This window comes from Dama dama, chromosome 30 (assembly GCF_033118175.1).
Source record: "Dama dama isolate Ldn47 chromosome 30, ASM3311817v1, whole genome shotgun sequence".
Taxonomy (NCBI): domain Eukaryota; kingdom Metazoa; phylum Chordata; class Mammalia; order Artiodactyla; family Cervidae; genus Dama; species Dama dama.
The window spans coordinates 84,674,378-84,700,154 of NC_083710.1; the positions used below are offsets into that span (position 1 = coordinate 84,674,378).

Below are 25,777 nucleotides of genomic sequence, written 5' to 3' on the forward strand. Positions count from 1 at the left end.
TTGGCATCTCTGTTATCCCCTTGGCCTTAGCCTTTCCCTCATGCCTGTGAGATGACCGTCCACTGTGTGAGTCAAAGCTTAAACGGAAGAAGATGTGGCTGCCGTCAGAAGGGGAAAACTCTGCCAGACGTTCCCAGGAGTTTTATTTTCTAAATATATTACATGACTAGAGAAGGAAATGGCAACCCACTCCAGTATTCTTGCCCGGAGAATCCCACGGACTGAGGAGCCTGGTGAGCTCCATAGGGGAAGACTGAGTCCATGGGGTTGCAAAGAGTTGGACATGACTGAGTGACTAAACACACACCACATACACATGACTTGACAGAAAAGCCTCTTTCAGATGCCTCGTAAAATTAGGTTCTGGAGACAAAGAAGAGAGGGTCCCCAGGTGGCACAGTAGTAAAGAGACTGCCAACCAATGAAGTAGACACAGGGCACCAGTGTTTGATCTCTGGGTCTGGAAGATCCCCTGGAGGAGGAAATGGCAACCCACTCCAGTTTTCTTGCCTGAAAAATTCCATGGACAGAAAATCCTGGTGGGCTTCATTCCATGAGGTCTCAAGGAGTTAGACACAGCTGAGCAACTGTGAAGACAAAGAAGACAATGAGGGACGGAGGTGGGCAGTAAATAGTGCTTGTCACAAGTAGTTGGAAGGATAGACTGTGCCATGATTTGCCATGCTGAATATAGAGGGCTTTATCAAGTAGTGAGTGAATACCCATCAAAACGTGTGTGTAGGATATCACTATGACAAGAGAGAAGATCTGAGTAACGTTTTTAAGTCACTTACATGAATATTTCACTGTAATGATCAACATTTCTCAGTATTTGTGACCCTGGTTGGTTAGGAATAAGTGGCTGTGATTGTAGAGTTCTGGTAGGGCTCTATGAAGACTATTTTGTTGCTATTGCGTCACTAAGTCATGTCTGGCTCTTTGCGACCCCATGGACTGCAGCATGCCAGCCTCCTCTGTTCTTCACTACCTCCTGGAGTTTGTTCATGTCCACTGAGTCAGTGGTGCTATCTAACCATGTCATCCTCTGCTGACCCCTTCTCCTTTTTCCTCCCGTCTTTTTCTAGCATCAGGGTCTTTTCCAGTGAGTTGGCTTTCTGTATCAGGTGGCCAAAGGATTGGAGCGTCAGCTTCAGCATCAGTCCTTCCAATCTGAGAAGATGCTGATGGTCAACCATGGTTAGAAGACACCACTGCTTATTCTGACTGAGACCAGGCTGGGTCCCCTTCAGATGCCGGCATGAATTACAGAGGGACTTCACTATTCATTAGAATCAGAAAGTCAGTTCCACTGGGAATGACTTAAGGGGGCCAGTTAGGCCAGGATAGATAGACAACCCCATTCTCAGCCACAGTGCTTCATGCTGATCTTGGAGGAGGCAACAGTAAGATAATATAGTCACTGCACCCCTGGAACTTAATGGAAAAGGCTCATCATTGCTCTCATTCCACTAAATGCAATTCTTGAAATGATTTTTAATTCTCTCCATTTACTTGAAGTAGTTTATTGGATTGTACAAGATGAACAAGGCAAAAATTAATATTTCAGTTTCTTGAGGAAGGATTTGGAGTTACTTAGACATGTTACAGGATTTTTTGTTGATTTCCTGTTTCTTTTTTTTTTTTTTCATTCTAAAATTAAATGATACTTTAAAATTTACTTTATTCAAGTATATTTGATTTATGCATGCTAAGTCGCTCAGTCATGTCCGGCTCTTTTCAACCTCATGGACTGCAGTCCACCAGGCTCCTCTGCCCATGGGGATTCTCCAGCCAAGAATACTGGAGGGGGTGGCCATGCTCTCCTCCAGGGCATCTCCCCACCCTAGAAATCGAACTTGCATCTCTTACATCTCCTGCATTGGCAGATGGATTCTTTACCAGTGTTAATTTCTACTCTACAGCAAAGAAATTCAGTTATACATGGATATTGATATATACATACTTTTAAAATTCTTTTCCATATGGTTTATCACAGAACATTGAGTAGAGTACCCTGTGCTATACAGTAGGACCTTGTTTATCCATTCCATATACAATATAAAACTAAATGATATTGATACTGCCTCTATGGATGCTAGCTATTATCATCAAAGGGTGGGAAAACAGAGGTAAGTGAAGAATGGTTATTTACCTTGTAAACAATGACAATCAGAATACATTTTAATATAGTACTCCCTTTTGGTGATAGTTTTACCATAACATAACTCAGGCATGCTAATTGTTTGCAAATAAACTATTTTACTATCCTGGGTTATGTGCTTTTGACATTACGTTTATAAGAGAAAAGTTTGGGGTTTTGATCACTATCTTGAAGTTTTAATTTTTAAAAAGGCTTTCAAGAACATTTTTTGATTTGAAGCTGATGTGACTCACATGTTTGAATAATATACATAAAGTAACACGGAATCAAGGGACCTGCCATTCTAGGTCATGCTCATATTCCGTGTGCATATGAATGCTCTCTTTCACAATTTTGCTGACGGATGATAAATTAAAGAGAGATTTACATTGTCAATTAAATCAGAATTTACTATGAATAAATCATAAAAATGGAACAAGGAAAATGACTTTTAAATTCTGAATTTGCCTTTCATATCTGGCAGGAGTTGGTTTGGAGATAGGAAGGACTCCTGCTGTGGAAAATACTTCCCTAGAGTACAATATGGTTTCAAGTGCCATTCCGAAGCCTATTCCTTTTAACTTTTAATTCTTTTATATTGGAGTGTAGTTGATTAACAACTATATCTGGAATATAGTTGTAATAGTTTCAGGTGGACAGCAAAGCAGTTCTGTTAAAAATAAAGGGGCTCAGAAGGTAAAGAATCTGCCTGCAATGCAGGACACCTGGGTTCGATCCCCAGTGCAGGAAGATCCCCTGGAGAAAGGAATGGCTACCCACTCCAGTATCCTTGCCTGGGAAATCCCATGGACAGATGAGCCTGGAAGGCTACAGTCCATGGGGTCACAAAGAGTTGGACACGACTGAGTGATATAGATACACATATATCTACATGTATCTATTCTCTTTCAAATTATTTTCCCATTTAGGTTGTTACATAACGTGGAGCAGAGTTCCCTGTACTATGTAAGTAGGTCCTTGTTGGTTTTTCATTTTAAATATAGCCGTGTGTATGTGTCAACCTCAAACTTCCAAACTTGTAAACAAGCATGTTTCTGATACAGTGCAGTCAATACCCCTACCAGCCTTACGTTATGCACCCAGGAGAACTTAATGCAGTTAGATAGTCTAATGCATCAGGCTTCACTCCGCTCACTAATGTTGACAACTGGGCAATACCCCACCAAACTGCCTACATTCCATGTCAGGGGAAATCAGTTCAAAGACATGGTCTCTTTTCTGAGCTATGCAATGATCATGTGTCTGAGGTCTGATTAATGGAAGGGAGGGAAGTAACGGTTTCCTAACCAAGCTGGAAACAAGTCAGAAGTCCGTCAACAGATAATGGATAAGCAAGTGTGGAACTCTCATGCCATGGAAGATGACTCAGCACTAAGAGAGAATTAACAATTAATAAATGCAGCAACCTCGATGCATCTCAAAATAGTCCTGCTGAGTGAAGTCCACAGAAAAGAGTGCATGCTGTATTATTCCATTAAAATGAAGCTCTTGAAAGTACAAACTAATCTCTAGTGACAAAAAGCAGATCAGAGGCTTCCCAGGGAGAGGGTGGTGTTACAAAGGTGCGGGGGAGGGGGGGGGGGAACTTTGGAGATAATAGCCAGGTCCTCTGTCTTGATTATAACGTTGTCTCCACAGGCTTACATATGTGTCCACTTTACCACATGGTACACTTTAAATATATGTCAAGTGTACCTCATTGTAGCTATTTTAAAAGAGATATAACATTAAAAAAACTAAGTTCATGACATCCAGTTCCATCACTTCATGGCAAATAGGGGAAAAGTGGAAACAGTGACAGACTTTATTTTCTTGGTCTCCAAAATCACTGCAGATGGTGACTACAACAGCCATGAAATTAAAAAACGCTTGTTCCTTGGAAAGAAAGTTATGACAAACCTAGACAGCTTACTAAAAAGCAGAGACATCACTTTGCTGACAAAGGTTCATATAGTCAAAACTATGGTTTTTCCAGTAGTTATATATGGATGTGAGAACTGAACCATAAAGAAGGTTGAGTGCTGAGGAATTAATACTTTCAAACTGTGGTTCTGGAGAAGACTCTTGAGAGTCCCTTGGACTGCAAGGAGATCAAACCAGTCCATCCTAAAGGAAATGAACTCTGAATATTCATTGGAAAGACTGAAGCTGAAGCTCCAATACTTTGGCCACCTGATGCAAAGTGTTGACTCACTGGAGAAGACCCTGATACTGGGAAAGAGCAAGGGCTAGAGAAGATGGTGATAGATGATGAGATGGTTGGATAGCATCACTGACTCAGTGGACATGACTCTGAGAAACCTCCAGGAGATAACAGAGGACAGAGGATCCTGTGTGCTGCAGTCCATGAGGTCTCAAAGAGTCAACACGTTAGAACGACTGAACTACAGCAACAATGAACCAGAGTTAAGTGCGTAGTTGCTCAGTCGTGTTTGATTCTTTCTGATCGTATGGACTGCATGTAGCCCACCAGGCTCCTCTGTCCATGGGATTTTCCAGGCAAGAATACTGCAGTGGGTTGCCATTTCCTTCTCCAACCAGAGTAAAGGGTAGGTTAAACATGCATCTTTGGTATTTAAAATGCAAACTTTTGGGGTATGAAGATGCATATGTGAATGCTAAATGTTTGAAAATTACTTTTAAAACTATGCTGGTCTGAAGGACTTCCCTAGTGGTCCAGTGGTTACAACTTTGCTTTTCCAATACAGGGGGTGTGGGTTTGATTCCTGGCCTGGGAACTAAGATCCCACATGGCTCACAGCCAAAAAATAAAAAAATATAAAGCAGCAGCAATATTGTAAAAAATTCAAAAAAGACTTCAAAAAATGTTCCGCATCAAAATACATAAAAATAAAACTACACTGCTCTGCACCTCTTTATCATATCAAGCCCAGGTTCCTTATTCTCTTTTAGGTTTTGTCAGCCAACACTTCTTTCCAATACACACACACCCTACATTTTAGCCACACTATGCAACTGACCATGCCCTAGGTCGATGATGTAATTTCATGCCTTTATTTTGTTCATATCCTTCCCTGCATTTACAGCTGCTTTTCTCTAGCTTCCTCTGCTCAGAGGAACTTCCCATTCCTTCTAGAGCTTTCCAAGTCATGTCTAGTTGTTTTTTTTAAAGTTTTAGTTCCAATGGCACTTAGTAGACATGGAGTCTAGAATTTATTATATGATCTTAGGCCAAGGATATTTCCATTTATCTTGTATGTCCAGCCACTAGCCTGGTCTATAGCGGCTGCCAAGGATCCTCAAACAACCTGTGGATAAAACAGTCAATGAATTCATCATCTTATTAAAGATTTTAATAAAAAGAAATTACTTTTGGCAAGATACACGTGACAGGCACTTCAAATCAAGTATTTATAAATGGCATGACAACTCCACAAAATAAATGTTATCATCCATTTTTTGGATTAAGGAATGGAGGTTCAGAAAGATAAATGAGGTTCCTAAAACCATGGTCAGAACTGAAAGCCAAGTTTACTCCTGATTCCAAGTCTGCACGTGAGGGCGGTGAAAGGACCTTCCTCTGTGTTCTGATCCAATGACTTTTCAATCCATGCTCCCTTCCTTCAGCGTCCTTCTTACACAGTTTATATGCTGGAGTCAGATTTCTTCATCGCCAGCTCTCAACTTTTTCTTCAGAACATTCCACGTTTGTTTTTGGAAGGAGGCACATACTCAGACATCGGCATGGTTTTCTCCTAACACTGCCCTCAACCCACGTGTACGCAGACCTTCAAAAGACCCCATTGTTCTGAGCACTTTCAAGATATGTGTATCTGTCTTCACTCTTAAAGTATACTTGGAACAAAAACATGCCAAATATTCGCCAGAGACTTGGGACAATGAGAAAAGATGTCTGCACATCCCCTCACGAGGATTATTTAAAGACATATCTAAGCTCTTACTGAGGCAACACATGTTGGGTGCTGAGTTAAAAGGGTGGTATTAGCTCAGTGATCATTACCCGAGGTTTTTGCAGGAAGATGGCAGCAAGAAGATCATGCAAGGTAAATCCAGATGATCTGAAACAATCATGGGATCGCAGAACCTGTAAAGGAGGGGCATCTTCAGCATCATTCCAGCTATTCAAGTTGGAAACCGGAACTCGTGCGGGACTTTTTTCTCTCCCTCATCCTCCTCACCCTCCTTCAGTAAATCCTGCAGACACCGCCTGCAAAACACACCTGGACCTGTTTTCTCCTCTGTTCCCACGCAAGCCCACCACCGCTGCCAAGCTATGCTGCTGCGTCACCCGGCACAGCGGTGATCTCTGCCGGAGCAGGCAATTCCGCTCTCAAAGCCTTCCCTCCAGTCTCCACCTGGAAGTCCTTTCAAACTTCAGATCAGATTAAGGACCTCCTGCTTGAACCTCCAAAGACTTCCGATCAAGCGTGGGATGAAATCTCAACCTTCTCTCATGTCTCACGAGGTCTTCTGTGGCCTGGCCCTGCTGCACTCCAGACCGCATCTCTTCCTCCGAGCCTGGCAGGGCCATCTGAGCGTCCGTTTAAAGGTTCTAGGAGCGGGCACTGTTCCGGCCCGTGGTGGCAGCCCTTCAGGCTTTGCTGACTTCACAGGCCCTTGCTCTGCGCAGCCGTTCATCTGATGACCTTTTTAGGCGCTTGGGTTGTCTACCTCTGCCCTAGATGATTTCAGATTCTGCCGGGATAGAGCATCTGTATCCCTTGGTCAGCCATTATGAAGATTCCCTTGACCCTCATTCTAGACCAGGCCCGTTCCCGGCGTCCAGGAGCCTAGAGAATAGGCACTCAAAGACCCCAGAACTCCGCTCTGGGGGTCCACTCCGCTCCTTGGACCCAAATTCTCCAGGCTCTGGTGTCTATCTCCGGTTTTGATTTCAGTGTTCAGAGCAATATCAGAGCTTCCTAATCTGCAAGATTCCCTTGACACTGACTGGTCTTGAATTTCTAAGAACAATCTTCTCTAGAACTTCCAGACTCCCGTCTCCTCTATCTTGTTGACCTTTACAAAATACTACTCTTCTCCTTGAAATCACTTAACTTTTTTAGGTAACAAGTTGTTCTAATATCTTCAGACATACATAGAACTCTACCTATGAGTATATTTATTGTAACTCTTAAAAGTTATTATTATAATTGCTTCTTGTTGTTCAGTTGCTCAGTCCTGTCTGACTCTTTTTTCAATCGCATGGACTGTAGCCCACCAGACTCCTCTGTCCATGAAATTTTCAAGGCAAGAATACAGGGACAAAAAAAATACAGGAGTGGGTTGCCATTTCCTTTTCCAGGGAATCTTTCCAACCCAGGGATCTAACCGATGTCTCCTGCAATGGCAGGTGAGTTCTTTACCTGGGAGGTCCCCCTTGTTATAATTAGGTGAAGACGAATTACTCTGAATACTAACAAATAATTAATGTTTTGCAACAAGGGTGAGAGTGAAACAGTTTATTAAAGCCTGTTCTGTTTTCTTTCATACGAAGGAAACAGTACCATGTTGGTGCTGCTAAGGTAGTACTAGCTTTCAATTTCAAACTAAGAAATTGATTCACACATATTTTGTAAATTTAACTCAGATGTGAAAAAACAACAAAATCAACTTAAAGTCATGCATTTTAATTTCAAAATATGTGTATTAAAATTGAATGGATTGAAAGTGAAAGTTGCTCAGTCGTGTCTGACTCTTTGCGATCCCATGGAATATGCAGTCCATGGAATTCTCCAGGCCAGAATACTGGAGTGGGTAGCATTTCCCTTCTCCAGGGGATCTTCCCAACCTAGGGATTGAACCCAGGTCTCCCCCATTGCAGGCAGCTTCTTTACCAGCTGAGCCCCAAGAGAAGGATTAACTCATCATTAATGATTTGTTTAAGAATTGAAAATTCTTTCCATTATGTTTTGGACTAAGGTGAAAAAAAAGCCATAGAATTTTAAAAAGTAACAATCAATCCCAAAGCCAGTTACTTCTCAAAAGTCTTCCAGAAACTTGAGATAGTCTGAAAACTTCAACAGGAATTGCCTAGAATCTACAATACTGGAACAGCTTAGTTTTATCTGTATTAGTTTAATCTCTTCTTCAAGTGAAACCCGAAGCAAAGTTCAGACTGTCTGCCATACCCAGCCTCCAAGCCATCTCATGCTTGTATGACATCTCTATTAAGATTGTAAATTCCCAGAGTACAGTATCCCCTTAGGTAATTTATTCCAATACATTCGTAGGTTTGATCTCAGCTGTCACTCAAAAGGACCAAGAAGATTTCCAAAATTAAAAATTAGAACTCAATTAATCTTCCACATAACGTCAACATGTTTCATATTTCCTTTAGTGAGCCAAGAAATTTTGGAAGGTGACATCATGTCTGCGAAAATGTCACACCCGGCAGGAAAGATTCTTTGACTAATTAGAGTAGCCCTTTGAGGTGATACTGTGCAGAGAAAGTGCTGAAAATGTGTCGTTGTCCAAAAAGGGACAGAGAGGTTCACTTTGCTCCCACGTTACACAAGATTTGAGGTCCTTTGCTCAAAAATTCACAGTCTCGTGGAATTGCTCTGTCTGGGAGGACATGGGACACATAGATTATAGGAACGGTTCTTTTTCTGCTTTCCAGTACATTATATCAAGGACAACAGAGTGAGAAGGGCGGTGGCTAAATACAGATCTAGGACAGCAAACATAAAGTGCAACAAAAGGATGGTATCATTGCTGGTAAGTCTAACGAATTCCCCATTCAATGCAGTCATAGAGGCTGAGCACAAACCAGCATTTCCTTTCATGAAAATTTTTCCTGGGAGAAGGCTACAGAGAACTGTTGCTCAGATGCAGCTAAAAAGACAGGCTTCTCAAATCTCAATAAAATATTATTATATATTGTGGCTTATTAAAACATTTATCAGTTCTTGGCTACAAAATATTATGTTTATCACAAAGATATTAAGCAGCATAAATATTTTGTTAAAGACTTTGCTTCATGTTCATTCCATTGCTAAAATAAACATGAAATAAAGACGAAGGTTAATATAGGAGATCTTTTTTTTTTCCTCTCAGAACCACTTCGCTCTACAGGAATACTGCCAAAAAAAAAAAAAAGTCTTCGAATCTCTAGGTCCACCTCACTCTTTTAATGAAATACATTTTTTAAAATAGCGTGTAGTTTGTATTTTAAGAAGCTTACATAATGCATAAAATATATGTCGTGTTTCCTGCTTGGTTATCTCATCCTTTTATGCTAATACAAACAGATTCCTTTGTGGATCACTTTCAAATTTATTTCCACTGAAGCACAGGGACTCTGCACAAGTGTGTCCCAAGTCTCCAGCTGCCCACCAGCATCTAGGCGTGCTGCCTCCTGCAGCCCCTCCACGCGGGGTGCTCGCGGCCCAGCTCAGCACAGTCCTCCTCAAGCCTGCTTCTAACGTCTTGTCACGTCTCCTTTCCTAAACCCACGTTCCGCATCCTGTCAACCTTAATTCTAACTTCACAGTGTCTCTCTTGTAGCCGTCTTTCTCCTTGATTCCATATCAGTTTCTTATATATATATATATATATATATATATATATATATATATATATATATATATATAGAGAGAGAGAGAGAGAGAGAGAGAAGTTGAGTTGATTTACAGTGTTGTTAATTTCTTCTGTACAGCAAAGTGGCCCAGTTACGTATACATTCATATACTTTTTTCATATTCTCTCCATTATGGTTTATTACAGGATACTTCACACAGTTCCCTGCATCCTAAGGAAGGACCTTGTTGTTTATGCATCCTATATATAAAAGCTGACATCTGCTAACCCCAACCTCCCAAGCCTTCCCTCCCCTAACCACCCTCCCTTGGCAACCACAAGGCTGTTCTCCATGTCTGTGAGTTGGTTTTTGTTTCATTGATATGTTCATTTGTACTTTATTTTAGATTCCACATGTAAGTGACCTTACATGGTATTTATCTGCTTTAATCTTCTAGTTCATGTTTAACTCTGATGTTGATTCTGAGAGTATCTGGCTGTCTCACTAACTCTCAGTTCAGTTCAGTCGCTCAGTCATGTCTGACTCTTTGCAAGCCCACGGACTGCAGCACGCCAGCCTCCCTGTCCATCACCAACTCCCAGAGTTTACTCAAACTCATGTCCATTGAGTCGGTGATGCCATCCAGCCATCTCATCCTCTGTCGTCCCCTTCTCCTCCCACCTTCAATCTTTCCCAGCATCAGGGTCTTTTCAAATGAGTCGGTTCTTCACATCAGGTGGCCAAAGTACTGGAGTTTCAGCTTCAGCATCAGTCCTTCCAATGAACACCCAGGACTGATCTCCTTTAGGATGGACTGGGTGGATCTCCTTGCAGTCCAAGGGACTCTCAAGAGTCTTCTCCAGCACCACAGTTCAAAAGCATCAATTCTTCGGCACTCACCTTTTTTTATAGTCCAACCCTCACATCCATACATGACCACTGGAGAAACCACAGCTTTGACTAGATGGACCTTTATTGGCCAAGTAATGTTGCTGCTTTTTAATATGCTGTCTAGGTTGGTTATAACTTTCTTTCCAAGGAGCAAGCATCTTTTAATTTCATGGCTTTTAATTTCACTAACTCTATCATCTTCCTATTCTAGTCAATCTTCTCTGTCACTTCACATTCATCTTCAAAATACAAAACTGCTATCCCTTATCTGCTTGGAAGTATTCTCTGGTGAGCCATGTGCTAACAGTCACAGCCCGAGTTCTCGTCCACAGTTTCTCAGGCTTTGTGTCACCTGACTTTGGAGGCTATTTCCCACTAATGCCTTTCAAGTATCTGAAGCCATAGCTTCTCGTATTCTCTCTCCTACCTCCATGTGTTGACTCTGATGTGGCCGCTGCCTAAATGCCCCCTCATCATCTGTAGGTATGCTGACTCTTCAGACCCTTCAGGCCCTGCATAAACTCCACCTTTTTCCTTTACTTTCCAGGATTATCTGGCTCTCTTTTCTGAACTGAAATAGCACTTGAATGGTCCCATTCTGTCATTTTGGCCTTCTAAGGGGACTCAGTGGTAAAGAAATGCCTGCCAGTGCAGGAGATGTGGGTTTAACACCTGGGTGAGGGAGATCTCCTGGAGAAGGAAATGGTAACCCACTCCAGTATTCTCGCCTGGGAAATCCTAAGGACAGAGGAGCCTGGCAAGCTACAGCCCATGGGGTTGTAAGGTAGGACACGACGGAAGTGACTTAGCATGCATTCATACATACACCCACTCTGTCATTTGACATATTCCGTCTAGCGCCATCGTCATTTCTGTATGAACTTCATCTTCCTCCCACCCGCATCTAAACTTCTAAATTACAAGATAGTATCTTATTAATTTTCAGGCCCCATTTGTCTTAGAAACCAAAAATAGCTCATTACATTAAAGATGGTTTAGTTCTTATTTTAGTCCATTTTTATGTCTAATGAGGAATGATAAATATCTTTTCATCAAGAAAGAAGTTGATTCTTTGATGTTTGTCTTATCAGAAATATTCAGTCAGTTGAAATAAAAACACCTGTAGTGCATTAATTGATCCAATGCAGCCATGACAAATAGAAAACCTACTGATACATTCACATAAAATTCAGGGTTCAGGGGTTCTGCTGAGACTTCACTTTACTTCCCATGCCAGAACATTAAGTGTTTTACAAGGCATGACCTTAAAATTGCAAGATTGATTCCACAAGCCAACTATGAAAATTGGAATCATTTTTTAATGGGTATATACCAAGTGATACCAACACATCATAACCACTGTGATTAAGAGCATTATGTGAAGGATGAAAATACATCGGATAGAAACATTTAGCCATCTGGGAAGGAAATGAGGTACTAATATATATATGGGCTTGCATAAATCATATCATAATAGAATCGAAGTGGATTCTAACAAGGATTACCAATCCTCCTCTCAGCTAGGACACTATGCTTCCCCCACACCTGATGAATCAGTGTCCACCTCCTCTGCATATTTTTAACAGAAGCTAACAACCCCTTAGCCATTCTTCCTGTCATTTATACAATTTGAACAGTTGTTAATGCCATTTTCACACATTTGAAAACTGGCCAAATTGTTGTCCCCAGTCCTGTATATCTAAATAAAAAAAATATTCCAGTGTACCTGTGTGTGTGCTAAGTCACTGCAGTCATGTCCAACTCTGTGTGACTCCATGGACGGTAGCCCTCCAGGCTCCTCTGTCCATGAAATTCTCCAGGCAAGAACACTGGAGTGGGTTACCATTACCTTCTCTGGGGGGTCTTCTCGACTCAGGGATGGAACCCTGGTCTCCCGCATTGCAGGTGGATTCTTTACCATCTGAGCCACCAGGAAAGCCCTCTGCAACAGTTATTAGATTAGATACCACTTCCATGCCACACACCATCCTGGTCAGTATCACCTGACACACTCCGTTTTGCTTATTCATATAGCAATAATTTACTGAGGCATTGTCCAAGCAAGCGTTAGGGTCTAACCTGAGAAGGATGCAAAGACAGACAAGGAGATTTATTTATAAAGTAGCCTTCTTTATTTCTATGTCATTATTCCATTATATTTGCACTGGGAATCTCAGATCATTTGTTTCCATCTGGACATCTGCAGGTGTGACAGCCAACATTGAATTATGTGGGTCTGAGAATTTTTCCAAAAACGTGCTGTTGGTCAAAAGTTCCAAGAAAAACTAATATTCTATGTAAATTCCCAATGCAAGGTTTAAACAAGTCCTATACACTTAAACAAAGAATACATTGCTTGGTCTGTGCGTGTGGCCTGTATAGAAAGCAAATACACAAAGGCTATCTTATAATATTTGTCTTACAAATGATAAAGTTAAAAAAAAAATCTGTGCCATGTGTTCATTGCTGATTTTGATTTTACCACCTGTAACGTGAGACTGTGTCCAACAGTTGGCAAAAAGAGTCAGCCTGAGCATAAGAAAACACCCAAGTGTGGCTGAATTTTGCACAGAAAGGGACTTCTTCCAAGGATCACATAATATGATATGTGTACCCACTCTTGGGGATGGAAACTAGTTATATATTCTAGCTTTTACTATTTTTTAAGCCAAAGCAGAGATGTGATGAGTCCCTCTCATAAAAATTCAGGAGGATACATATATATTTTTTAACAGATGTGGTGGCCTGCTATTTCCAACAGCTGAATGAGACAAGCTTGGAAGTCTAAACCCGGCTCCTTGACTGCCTCTCCGAAGCCAACCGTATAAATGATTTTAATCACCCTGCTAAGTGCAGCCATAGGACAATAATTCGGGTGTTACCATAATTTTAGCTACCATAGCTAGCTTCCTGGACACAGGTGTCTGCAAGCAAGGTTTTGAACTTGAAACTTGCAGCCGCCTGATGGTGAGGCCTCTGTTTGGACCCTGTCATGAAAAGCTCAAGGTCTAGTTTCTCTGCCAGCTCCAACGCCAGGCATGCCCTTCACCTTCTCCCCCCTACAACATTGAAAGGAGAGGCTGATAAACTCATAAAATGGTATTAATGATTTATTATGCTTCCTGCACCTCTTGCATTTTTATTGGGGTCAAATGTGTAAAGCATTCCTGACTTGGGGTGGAATTTCAGGCATGATTGGCAAGCAGATTGCCATCTGGGTCCCCTTCATGAGACCCCACAAACAGCTCCCCATTTTGCCTCCAGGTGAAGTAATTTCCACAGCTCTGGAGATGACTGTCATCCTCTACGATTCATAAGACAAAGACAGTTATTTTAAGGACTTTCCTGGTGGTCCAATGGTTAAGATTCCACATCTCCACTACAGGGGACTCAGGTTCGATCCCTGGTCAAGGAACTAAGATCCCGTGCCTCAGGGAATAGTCATAAAACAAACAAACAAACAAAAAACAAGTTATTTGAGATGTTTAGGGTTTAAGGATGGATGACAAGACATGAGTAAAATTACTCCATAGTGTCCCTACCATGAAAATGTCCCCATTCCTCCCAAAGAAATGTGCTGGCTGTTACATTCGTGGCTGACAATAGAACACAGCCCTTCTTCATGCCTAAATAACCAGACCCTCAGCAGAACTGTGTGTTCAAGCCCACAGTGGTGCTGTGGCCTCTGCACTTTTAAAAAACCCATAGATGAAGTTGATCCACACACAAGAAGCTCAGTCCTACTGGCATCACAGTGGTAGGCAGATCATGTGTGGTCAATTTCACTTGTGATTTAAGACAGCCTTCCAACACAGAGGGTACAGGTTCCATCCTTGGCTGGAAAGCTAGGATCCCACCTACCTCTCGGCCAAAAAACAAAAACACAAAACAGAAGCAATACTGTATATAGCAGTTTCAGTAAAGACTTTAAAATGGGTCCACATTAATTTAAACAAAAAATCTTAAAAAAAAATCACAATACATATGAAAGAAAGACACTGATCTCAAAAGTCTTCTGAAACAAGAGGCTAAGCGCAACACTGAAGCAACGGTTCTACCATTTTGAACGATTAAAGCTGATAACAGGAAAAGGGTGAAGAAAGAGATAAACAAAATTAATATGATCTCAAGATTAGAAACTAAGCCATGTATTAATAAAAGCAAGAGATCCAATCAAAGAATAAAATATTAACTGCAGAGAACTGGGCTGTTGGCATCTGCATTGCCCCCATCCAGCTATACATGCACAGGTTTTTGTTTGGGTTTTCCCAGCGTCTTCCCTTTCCCCTTTATAGTCTGTTCTCCCAATGGCAGTTGGCAAGATCCATTCAGTACATAAACCAGGTTACACTTTGCCTTTGCTCCATCCCTCAAGTAATGCCCTGATTCGCTCAGGCTGAAGGTCACGTCTTTACCAGAGGTGAAGAGATGCTACCTGGCCTGGCTCCGGCCACCTCTCAGGTCATCTCCCACCCCTCTCTAGGGCATGGGCTCCAGCACTCTGAGCCCCCAGCCCCCCATGACACTGCCCCAGGCTTCAGAATTTCCTGTCTCCTGTGCCTAGAATGTTCTTTGGATGATTACAGGACTTAACCACTAAATGTAGGCTTCTTTTCAAGTGTCACATCATCATAGGGCTTTTTTTTTTTTTTTCCTTCTTTAAAAAATGGAAGCATAGTTGATTTATGTGGGTTTCCCTGGTAGCTCAGCTGGTAAAGAATCCACCTGCAATGCAAGAGACCCCAGTTCAATTCCTGGGTCTGGAAGACCCCTCGGAGAAGGGATAGGCTACCCAATCCAGTGTTCTTGGGGTTCCCTGGTGGCTTAGCTGGCAAAGAATCTGCTTGCAATGTGGGAGACCTGGGTTCGATCCCTGGGTTGGGAAGATCCCTTGGAGAAAGGAATGGCTACCCCACTCCAGTATTCTGGCCTGGAGAATTCCATGGACTGTATAGGCCACAGGATCGCAAAGAGTCAGACACAACTGAGCAACTTTCATAGTTGATTTACAATGTTGTGTTAGTTTAAGGTGTATAGCAAAGTGATTCAGATATATATATATATATACACACACATACATATATGTGTGCTTACAACTCAGTCCTCAGTGGTGTCCAACTCTGCAACCCCATGGACTGTAGCCCACCTGGCTTCTCTGTCCATATGATTTTTCAGGCAAGAATACTGGAGTGGATTACCATTTCCTCCTCCAGGGGATCTTCCCACCCAGGGATAGAATCCACGTCTCCTGCATTTCCTGCATTGGCAGGTGGATTCTTTACCACTGTGCCACCTGGGAAGCCCACCTATGTGTGTGTGTGTGTGTGTGTGTGTGTGTGTGTGTGTGTATACATATATGCAAACACACACATATACAACCCCATGGACTGTAGCCATCCAGGCTCCATCCATGGGATTCTCTAGGCAAGAATACTGAAGTGGGTAGCCATTCCCTTCCCCAGGGAATCTTCCTGACCCGGAGATTGAACCCACATCTCTCAAGTCTCCTGCACTGAAGGTAGGTTCTTTACCTGCTGAACCATTGGCAAAGATATACATACATATATGCATGCATGCATACATACATACATACACATACATGTTCTTTCCCTTGTAGATCATTACATGATATTGAGTATAGTCCCCTGTGCCTCACAGTAGGTCCTTGTTGTTTACTATTTTATGTATTTTATGTATCAGTTCAGTTCAGTCACTCAGTCGTGTCCAACTCTGCAACCCCATGGACTGTAGCACACCAGGTCTCCCTGTCCATCACCAACTCCTGGAGCTTGCTCAAACTCATGTCCATTTAGCCGGTGATGCCATCCAAGCATCTCCTTTCTGTCGTCCCCTTCTCCTCCTGCCTTCGCTCTTTTCCATCATCAGGGTCTTTTCCAATGAGTCGGCTCTTTGCATATATATTTTATATACAGCAGTGCATATATGTTAACCCTCCGCCAGCCCATCATAGGACTTTTCTTGACTATCTACTAAAATAACACTTGAGTCTCACTTGTGCCCCAACTTCCCTTCGTCTTCTTCACAGCCCTTCATGCTGCCAGATGAGGTTGTATACTCTCTCCCCCAGTAGAACTTGAGAACAGGGACCACGACTTTGTCTGCTGGCTTTAAGGCCCATGACAGTGTCCAACACATAGTAGGTGCTTAATAGGGTTGATTAATGAAATAATGCATGAAACAGTTGTCCCCATCTGTGTAATTCATGCGTAATTTCATTTTTTAATCCCCTTTACTGATCTTGTAAGTATTTTGGCTGGCCAAAAAGTTCGTTCAGAGTTTTGTTAAGATGATTCGGAAAACCTAAACGCGCATTTTAGCCAAGCCAGTATCACTAATACCAAGCTCAGAAAGGTTAGGAGAATTGCCCAAGAAATAAACAACCAAAAGGTGGAAGAGTGTTGTGCGGGTAGGTTTGCCAGCCCTACAGGCTGGGCTCTGGGCCATCTGATGCTGCTGACTAATGTAGAAAGGAGAAGAACCACCTGCCATCCCTGCAAACCCAAGTGTCTCCCGGTAAAATGAAAACGCCCTTCTGGTTACGAGTAGTGTGGATGGGAACCTCCAATGGCAGGCTGAAAACCATCTGAAATCATCGGTTGTCTCTGAACATCCATAGAATCCTGGGCCCAGGTAGATTTACAGCCTCCAAAGTAAGAGAAATACCACTTGCATTCAGGGAGTCTTAGGAGCTCGCTCCTTTTGAAAGGGAAAAAATAAAACTGAAAGCAAAAGAGAATGTAAGGCAGGAAAAGGGGAAAAAAAAGCACTTTCCCTTTCCAGATACGCTGAAACAGAACTGTCAAATGCAGGAAAATCTTGTAAAGTTTTCCTCCGCTGTAGGCCATTGAATAGAACTGTAATAAACTCTGACCCATAAAAAGTCATGTAAACATTATAACCCAGTTTTACTAGCCCTTTAAGCATGGGGAGGCATTGATCTAAAACAGCTTGGGTCTCCTAAGTTCCCAAAGCCTTCGCGAGCATCCAACCTCCAACATGGGTGTTCGAAGGCCTCCGGCACTGAAAGCCAAAAATAGGATGGAGCTAGAAAATTGCAGCTATTTAGCTATTTGCCTCAGGCAGATGTTTGATATTTCCAAGAGCAAAACATCCGAAAGGAAAGCTCCTGAGGAAAAGCTACTTTGTAGCACCTACCGCCATGGAACTATTTAACGTGCAGTGTCCACAATCGAAATAAATATTGGACCTCAGCTGCCATGTTTCACTGTCCCTAAAAATCATACCAAGAAATTATTTCATGCAGTAAAAGTAGTCATCTCACTGCCTTAGGACAGATCAGCTCTGACTATCTCCCTGCGGCTAAAATGCTTTACCGCATGAAATATAAATGTGGAAACATTCAAGGGAGATTTTTACAGGTGTCAACACGAATGCTCATTCCATTACCCATCCGTGGAATGCTAGTTAAGCCTGCCTTGAAAATATCTTTTTCTTCTGGTTTCCTAGAATCCAAAAGAAAGCAGGGTGAATGAGGCGAGAGCTGGGCAGGACGCCTAGTTAGCTGATTGCCAGATTGTTCTAGCTTCCTAATTTTTTTTTTTAATTTCAAAAGCACTTTATCATTCTGTTTTTTTTCATGTAAATATTTTTAAAAATTTTTACGATGTCGTGTTGGTTTCTGCCATACAACAACACAAATCAGCCATAATCTTGTTTATAATTGTCCTTGCAAGGAAGTAGCGTCCGTGAGTCAGTCTCTGTTGCCAAGTAGGTGGTCATCCCGGTGGAGGATAAGAGGATTTCTAGAATGAGGGCTTAGCTGGTTGATGTGCAACCGGGGGTGCGGCGAGATGTATCTTCCGGGGAACGTCTTTGCCTGGCTTTGCTGGGTATCCCTCTGGGGGCCTCTTTGTCACTCACCTGTTTCGCTGGTAGCATCACGTCACGGATGCACAGTGACTCAGTTCAGTCCAGTTCAGCAAACATTCTTTTATGAACTGTCTGTAAAGAACAAAGGACAGCACAGAATGATGATGAGTGGCACAGGGTCCAGGTTTTACGGGTGTTCCAGGGAGCCACTGGGGTCTGCCTGCTAAGAGATGTCTGGGTGAGCTCACATTCCTGATCTGGGAAGCAGACTGGTCAAAATGCTGGCCGAGTAAGTGCTCAGAGCGAAAGGCCATTAAGTAGAAAAAGGAAAGAGAGCTAAGAATGGAGCAGACAAATTTTCACTTATAATTGGTGAGAATATTCTCGGATTCTGAGAGAGACATCAAGGGTTTTGCTTTATGCACATGTTTTACTAAATACGTGTATGCATACATTTCTTAATTGGGACAGTAGCTTTCCTGAGGCAGGATTAAAGGTCCAGATTTTTTTTTTTTTTTTAAGTAGTAGAAACTTGAATGCATCATGGAATTAGCAACCTGCCTCATTGGGTTTGAAGGGAAAATATTTTTTCCACCTCCTGGAATACCAAGAGCAGCCCCTGGGGCTTGACCAGAAACAAAGCTCATAACTTATAAAAGTGTATAGTCACTGTGGATCATGCAAATAAACTGATGCACTGGATCTTCAGAAAAATTCAGGGAAACTGACTGATTAAAGTGTTATCTCCATTTATTAGATATGCAAAAACTGAGGTGAAATTATCTTTACCAAGATCACAGAGTAAAGCCAGGTCCTCAAACTGACTGTTCTTCCCACCCCTCTTTTCCCTTCTCTTTGTGTGATTGTTTCTGCAAAGAGATCATTCTTTTTTTTTTAATGGTCAGAGCCAGTCATTCGTGAAAACTAGCGGAGGCAATGCGGATGGGGCACAACAGTGAGTTTCGTTGTGTGTGTGTCTCTAGAGAACATCGGGCTGGGATTCCAAAATCTGCAAGAAGCCAGAGGTTGCTTAATGACAGTTGTTTTACCCAGTCCTGGGGTGGGAGGTGATGGCAGAGCATGGAATGGGTCTGTGTTGGATGGACACTTGATCTTCTAGCCTCTGTCCTAGAGAGAATGGGCTAGCAGCATCCAAGAGGAAATACAGAGAAGATGGATCTATATTACTGATCAAACACAGTTTGGCAGAGGGGTGTTTTGGCCAGTGACCACATCTGTTGCCATTAAAAAGTCCTCAACAAATCATGTACATCAGACATTTCAGATGAGCGGCTCAAAATTAGATATATATGAAAACATTTTTTCACACATTGTGTTTCCAATTCATTACGCATCCTGTATCATTTTTCAAGTTCATTGGTTTGACAGTTGGCTAGAAAGAAAAATCTTAATATTTCTCAAGAGTTGGCCCCAAAGATGAGGTGCCCCCTGTCCCCTGATTACTGAGGACAGCTGGGTAGATGTTCCATGAATTACATCACTGTCAGTGGGAAATCGGTGGTCACGATGAGCTCCCAGCAAGTGGAAAGAAGTGAATTTCTCTCCTTCCCTCTGGAATGTGCATGTTAATAGATTAAAGCGAGCAGTTTAGCAATGGTCCAGACAGAGAGGTGCAGAAGCAGCTGATGGCCCCCAACCTACCCTATTCATGTCTGGTGACTTGAAAGGATCCAGAGAAGGTTGCCAGCTCTGTCTTGGCTGCAAAAAGGGAGGAAAAAGTAACGGCGGACACCAACCAGGTGTTTAATAGGGGCTGGCACTGCTCTGGAGGCTTTACGTGGATTACCGTCAAGGCATCTATAGGTCCTCCCCTTTAGAGAGAAATCCTGGTGATATCCAAATTCCTATGTGCAATTCTCTAAGTAGACAGAGAACCAGTTGTGTGAGGCTGTGTGGGCTACTGTCACATCAGATGGTTTCAAGAGAAATTTTAGGAATTCATTTCTAATTAGAGGTTCATAACACGTCAGATGTCTGTTCAGGTTCAAAGTGCTGAATAGAATAATAAAAACTTTCACAGCTTACTGTAGAATAAACGACCACCTCAATCCTAGGAAATAGCATCAGAGTAAAATAAATACGACTTCTGATGGAGGAATATATTTCACATAGAAGCAAAAGACCTACAGTCAGGGGGGTTCTTGTTAAGTCACTTCAGTCGTGTCCAACTCTCTGCGATCCTATGGACTGTAGCCCTCCAGGCTCCTCTGTCTTTGGGATTCTCCAGGCAAGAATACTGAAGTGGGTTGCCACACCCTCCTCGATGGGATCTTCCTGAACCGGGGATTGAACTTGTGTCTCTTACATCTCTTGGATTGGCAGGCAGATTCTCTACCACCAGCACCACCTCACCTGGACCCCAAAATATATAAGACTCTTGATGGAAGAATCCATTTCACAAAATAGAAAAAGATGCAAAGTTGGGGGATTCTAGCAGGCCTGAGGCTTGTGACCCGCGTCAGAGGATGTCTCTGGGAGCACGAAGGAAGAGCTGACGACATCCCATTAATTTCAAAGCATCTTAAAGTTGCTGCGCTCAGAGACTCACTTTGGATTAACAGGCAGTGGCTCTTGCAAGTCGTTCCCAATCTGCTCCAGGAGCCCAGGAAGCTTCCATCTTATGCAAGCCTTCCTAATTGAAGGGCAGTGGCAGTACCTTGGGGACTTCTCTGGTGGCTCAGCAGTTAATGATCCGCCTGCCAATATAGGAGATGCGGGTACAGTCCCTGGGTTGGGATGATCCCCTGGAGAAGGGAATGGCAAACCACTCCGGTATCATTGCCTGGAAAGTTCCATGGACAGAGGAGCCTGGAGGGCTACATAGTTCATGGAGTCACAAAGACTTGGACACAACTGAGCACATCATAATTTTAATTAACTAATAATAAGGATGATACTGTCTTCTATCCATACTGAGTCCCCTGGAGGAACCTGGCAGGCTACAGTCCAAGGACAGTCGGACAGGACTGAGCGACTAAACGACAACTGCACAGTGCGGCTGGATGTCGGTGAGCACACACCCAGCACCTGGATAAGCCCAGGATGCATCTCATCCTGCAGAACGAGAGCCCAGAACGTCCAAGGTCCCAGGGAGACGGGCGCTTTCACACTGGTCTGTCCCTCCGGAGCCCTGCAGCAGAAAGGAATCCCCGGAGACAGCAGGAACCTGAAAATGTGGCTTCTGCAACCTGAGAGCATCCCAGCATCGCCTCCCACACAGTGCTCACCAGAAACAGCAGCCCCGCGAGCACTCTGCCAAAGCCTGCCGCCTCTCCCACCTCCCACTCTCCCTGTGCTCCCCGTAATCCCATAGCGCGAGGCTCCAGGTGCTCCTACCCACAGCGTTCCCAGCCAAGACCCAGCCCTTTCATCTCCTGTGGATGAACAGTTCCTTGGTTTTGGCAGCTTAGCAAGCTAGGTTCGTGTAATGCAGGAGGGGCTCCATCAGAACCACTTTGAGCATGTGGAGGACAGAGGCTAGTGGTAAAGAACCCGCCTACCAATGCAGGAGATGTAAGAGACATGGGTTCGATCCCTGGGTCAGGAAGATCCCCTGGAGAAGGAAATGGCAACCCACTGCAGTATTCTTGCCTGGAAAGTTCCATGTACAGAGGAGCCTGGCGGGCTGCAGTTCATGGGGTCGCAAAGAGCTGGACACGACTGAGCACATCATAATTTTAATTAACTAATAATAAGGATGATACTGTCTTCTATCCATACAGAGTCCCCTGGAGGAACCTGGCAGGCTATGGTCCATGGGGTTGCAAAGAGTCGGACAGGACAGAAGTGACTTAGCCATCGCCCGCACGGACCTGCCTCTGTTACTGGAAGAAGACCTCCGGGCTGAGACCGCCCAGGCTTGTCGGGAGACCTCTCTCCATGTGGGACACCACCGCCCAGACACTAAATCAGAGACTGAGACATCCTCACTGCCATAAATCTCCGGGACAAAAGAAAGAACTTGAGAAAACTTCATTGCCTTCTGCTCCTTTGGTGGGAAAAAAATCTTAGGTGTAAGAACTAAATTAGGCAGGGTCAAGACAGAGAGAGGTGCTTGCTGCCTTTTTTTTTTTTTTTCCTGCTTCTATGTTAGAAACAAATTCCTCTGACACTTGGCCGTTTCTTTCTTTTGTTTCTCTGTGTGTATGCTGGCGAGGTTTTGTTTTTGTGCTGAGATGTTTCAAAGAAATGAAAAACTCTGGAATGTCGGATTTCAAGGTATAAAGTCTGGCACACGAGACACCAAATGCTGTTGTTTTGGTGTCACACCACACCGTGCTCTGGGAATCTATGGTGACATTCTCAGGGACCAGAAGAAAAGAGTAGCCCAGGAGAAGCCTTCTAAAATTTCCATTCCGTTCTTAGAGTCGGGCGGTCTTCCTAGGCGTCATCACTCTTGATTCTCCTTCCCAGCTACCTGGCGCTCTCATGCTGGTGCTCAGCTCCTCAGGGTCCCCTAAGTGGAGTCTGGGCTGGATGTTCAACCTTCCCCACCCCCATCCTGTTTCTCTTTCTGTGTCGGAGAGAGAGGAGGTGGCTAAGTACGTTTACATCAGAGAAAAATTAACCGAGATGATTAAGTTACCCGGGGAATCTGTATCAATAGAAGACAGTGTCATCCTTATTATTAGCTCATTAAAACTGTGATGTGCTCAGTCGTGTCCAACTCTTTGCGACCCCATGAACTGTAGCCCGCCAGGCTCCCCTGTCCACGGAATTTTCCAGGCAATAATACTGGAGTAGGTTGCCATTTCCTCCTCCAGGGGAACTTCTCGACCCAGGGATCGAACCTGCATTGCTGGCAGTGGGTTATTTACCACTAGCGCCACCTGGGAAGTGATGAAATATCTCGACAGGAATTCGTGGAAAGGCAGAGTCCTCTGGCAAGCAAATCAGAGGATGAAGATGAGAGCCTTTTCCAGGGTTACATATGGTTCTTCCTCCCATCATTTTGTATTCTGTTCCAACAAAAATTGTCCCTGGCTTTTGCAAAAATCAAGCTCGTAATTCTGGCAGTTTGGATTAGAAGACTTTATTAACCATTCTGCATTTATAGTAACTGATTAATACCATATAAAAAGCAAATCTTTATAAGAGCAGCATCCAAGCCTTCCAGTCAAATAAGAACATTAATACCTATTTCACCTCTTTTCGAATATTTCATTCCTACTCTATTGCTTTTCAAGCTATATAATTCAGCAGTAAAGTACAATTGGCTTAGGGAATAGCCTCCATACAGATATGTTGCTGACACACACTGTACCAAAATGATCATAATAAAGTAGATGGTATTTTAAACTTTTATTATACACTTGCATTACATTTGGCTTGGCTGTCGTATAAAAGGTATGAAGTATTAACCGCATTTATCATGCATTTTTCACATTGAATATTATTTCATAAGAAATCATCAGCTCAAACCAATGGTTTTTGCCCAACTGGTGTTCTATTCGGACATGCACTGAGATATTTATAAAGCCTCATAGGAAGGGAAAACATAACAGGTCTTGGAAAACTACACTGAATCAGAGATTCCATCTCTGCTAACACCTTGGGTGGGCTGGCACAGAATACAAATTGAGCTATTAAATCCGGAAAGTTTTGAAGAAAATCCAGAATGAATTCTAGGTATTCAGACTGGCTTCAGATTGCTTTCAAAAATGAAGAATGAAACATTTAAATAAGTTAAATATCATTTGATGAATGAACTGATGTGGTGCAAATATTTCAAAAATGAAAAAAAATTAGATGATAGAACTTATTTCCACACAATACAACTCACTTGCTAATTTTAATTACCACTATGTATATCAAAAGACATTGACCAATATAATCTATTATAGACTAATATAGTCTGTTGTATAAAATAATATAGGGGTTCTTGTAGCTTTTAGACAACAGACTCTAAAGTCTTATGGGCCAGAAAAAATATTCAAAGGTCAACAGTAGTGAAAAAGAAAAGAAAACTGATGGAAAATAGATTTATTTTTTCCAAGAGTTTCCTTTCCATTTGAGGAGGTATGCTCAGTCATGTCCAGCTCTTGGCAACACCATGGATTGTAGCATGCCAGGTTGCTCCTCTGTCCCTGGGACTCTCTAGGCAAGAATACTGGAGTGGGTTACTACTTACTCCTCCAGGGGGTCTTCCCCACACGGGTATCAAACCCGAGTCTCCCAGGGCTTCTGCATTGCAGGAAGATTTCTCACCTCTGAGCCACTGGGGAAGCCCAGGGAGGTATGAAGGAGAAAAAAGAAAAAAGAAAATGTTTCTTTTAGGACTTAAAAAAAAAAAAAAAAAAAAAAAAAACCTCAGTAATGAGAGCACCATAATCATGCTACCATTAAAGAATATTTAAAATCTATTTCTGATACCTTCCTGACTGCGCTCAGGCCTTTGGGAGCTGACATTTCTTCTGCTCTTCTCTAGTCTGGTAACCCGTTGCAGAATTGCTATTATAAGAGGCAAAAGAACAGTACACCGGCGTCACCCAGCCAGAGCAGAAAAACAGGCTGGCCCCGCGACAGATAGGAAGGCGAGAACACTCATCCCGGATGCTCCCTGGTGACGCTGTTTGCTCTGAGCCCAGACAGACCCAGAGATCCACCACCCGCTCCTCCAGTCGTCCGCCGCACTTCCCACACCCTTCAGCTTCGCCCACCTGTCTCCTTGCTGCTAAACGCGGCTGAAGGACAAACTCCCGTCCAGGCATCTGTCCTGAAGGCTCAAGGAGGAAGGCTTGCCAGCAGCAGCTTGGACACTTGCAGAACGGGAAAGGCTTCAGAACGGAGCTCAGAAGAAGGGCCCACGCTCCCACCTGGACAGGGAATGGGGCTTCCTGGGGGTGGCTCCAGGATGGCCGCTCCCCTTCCCATCACGCACGTGCTGCACAGCCACACTCAGAGATCCCCAGACGACACCTCCTGGGGGTGGGCGGGGAGCAGGTACAGATCGGAGATGTCTGCGGCACAGGGTTCGGGGATCTGAGATTCCAGCCCAAAGCGGATTTTACATATTTTTATATATGAGGCTTCTGCCTGTGATTCCTTTGAACCACAAGGAAAAATGATTGCAAACCAAACATCCTCTCAAGCCCTCAGAGGACGAGTGGAGGACAGCGTTGTGCAGAGTGGGCACCTGGACCCTGCAGGCAAGCACTTCCGGGTGCCTCTCCGCGCCGGCGCATGTGAGCGCGTGGCTTCCGGGTGCTGCCCGAAGCTGCAAACCGCCCTCTGCCTCTGAACAGAGAGATTAGTGTGAGTGGCTGAAGATAGGGACTCGGGCGCCCTCCAGCTCCCCTGCAGGTGAGGCCTCTCCTGGGCTGGACTCTGAGCTCGGCCACAGAGCAGAA

The 25,777-nt window shown here is 43.3% G+C and overlaps 1 long non-coding RNA gene across 1 annotated transcript; it reads right to left on the reverse strand.

The window, feature by feature from the left end:
* Positions 1–542: 542 nt before the first annotated feature.
* LOC133049500 (uncharacterized) lies at positions 543–25,562 on the reverse strand. The gene is made up of 3 exons (XR_009691342.1): positions 25,088–25,562; positions 18,459–18,539; positions 543–587 (listed from the first exon to the last, which is right to left on the reverse strand). It is a non-coding gene; the product is annotated as an uncharacterized LOC133049500 (long non-coding RNA).
* Positions 25,563–25,777: the final 215 nt, after the last annotated feature.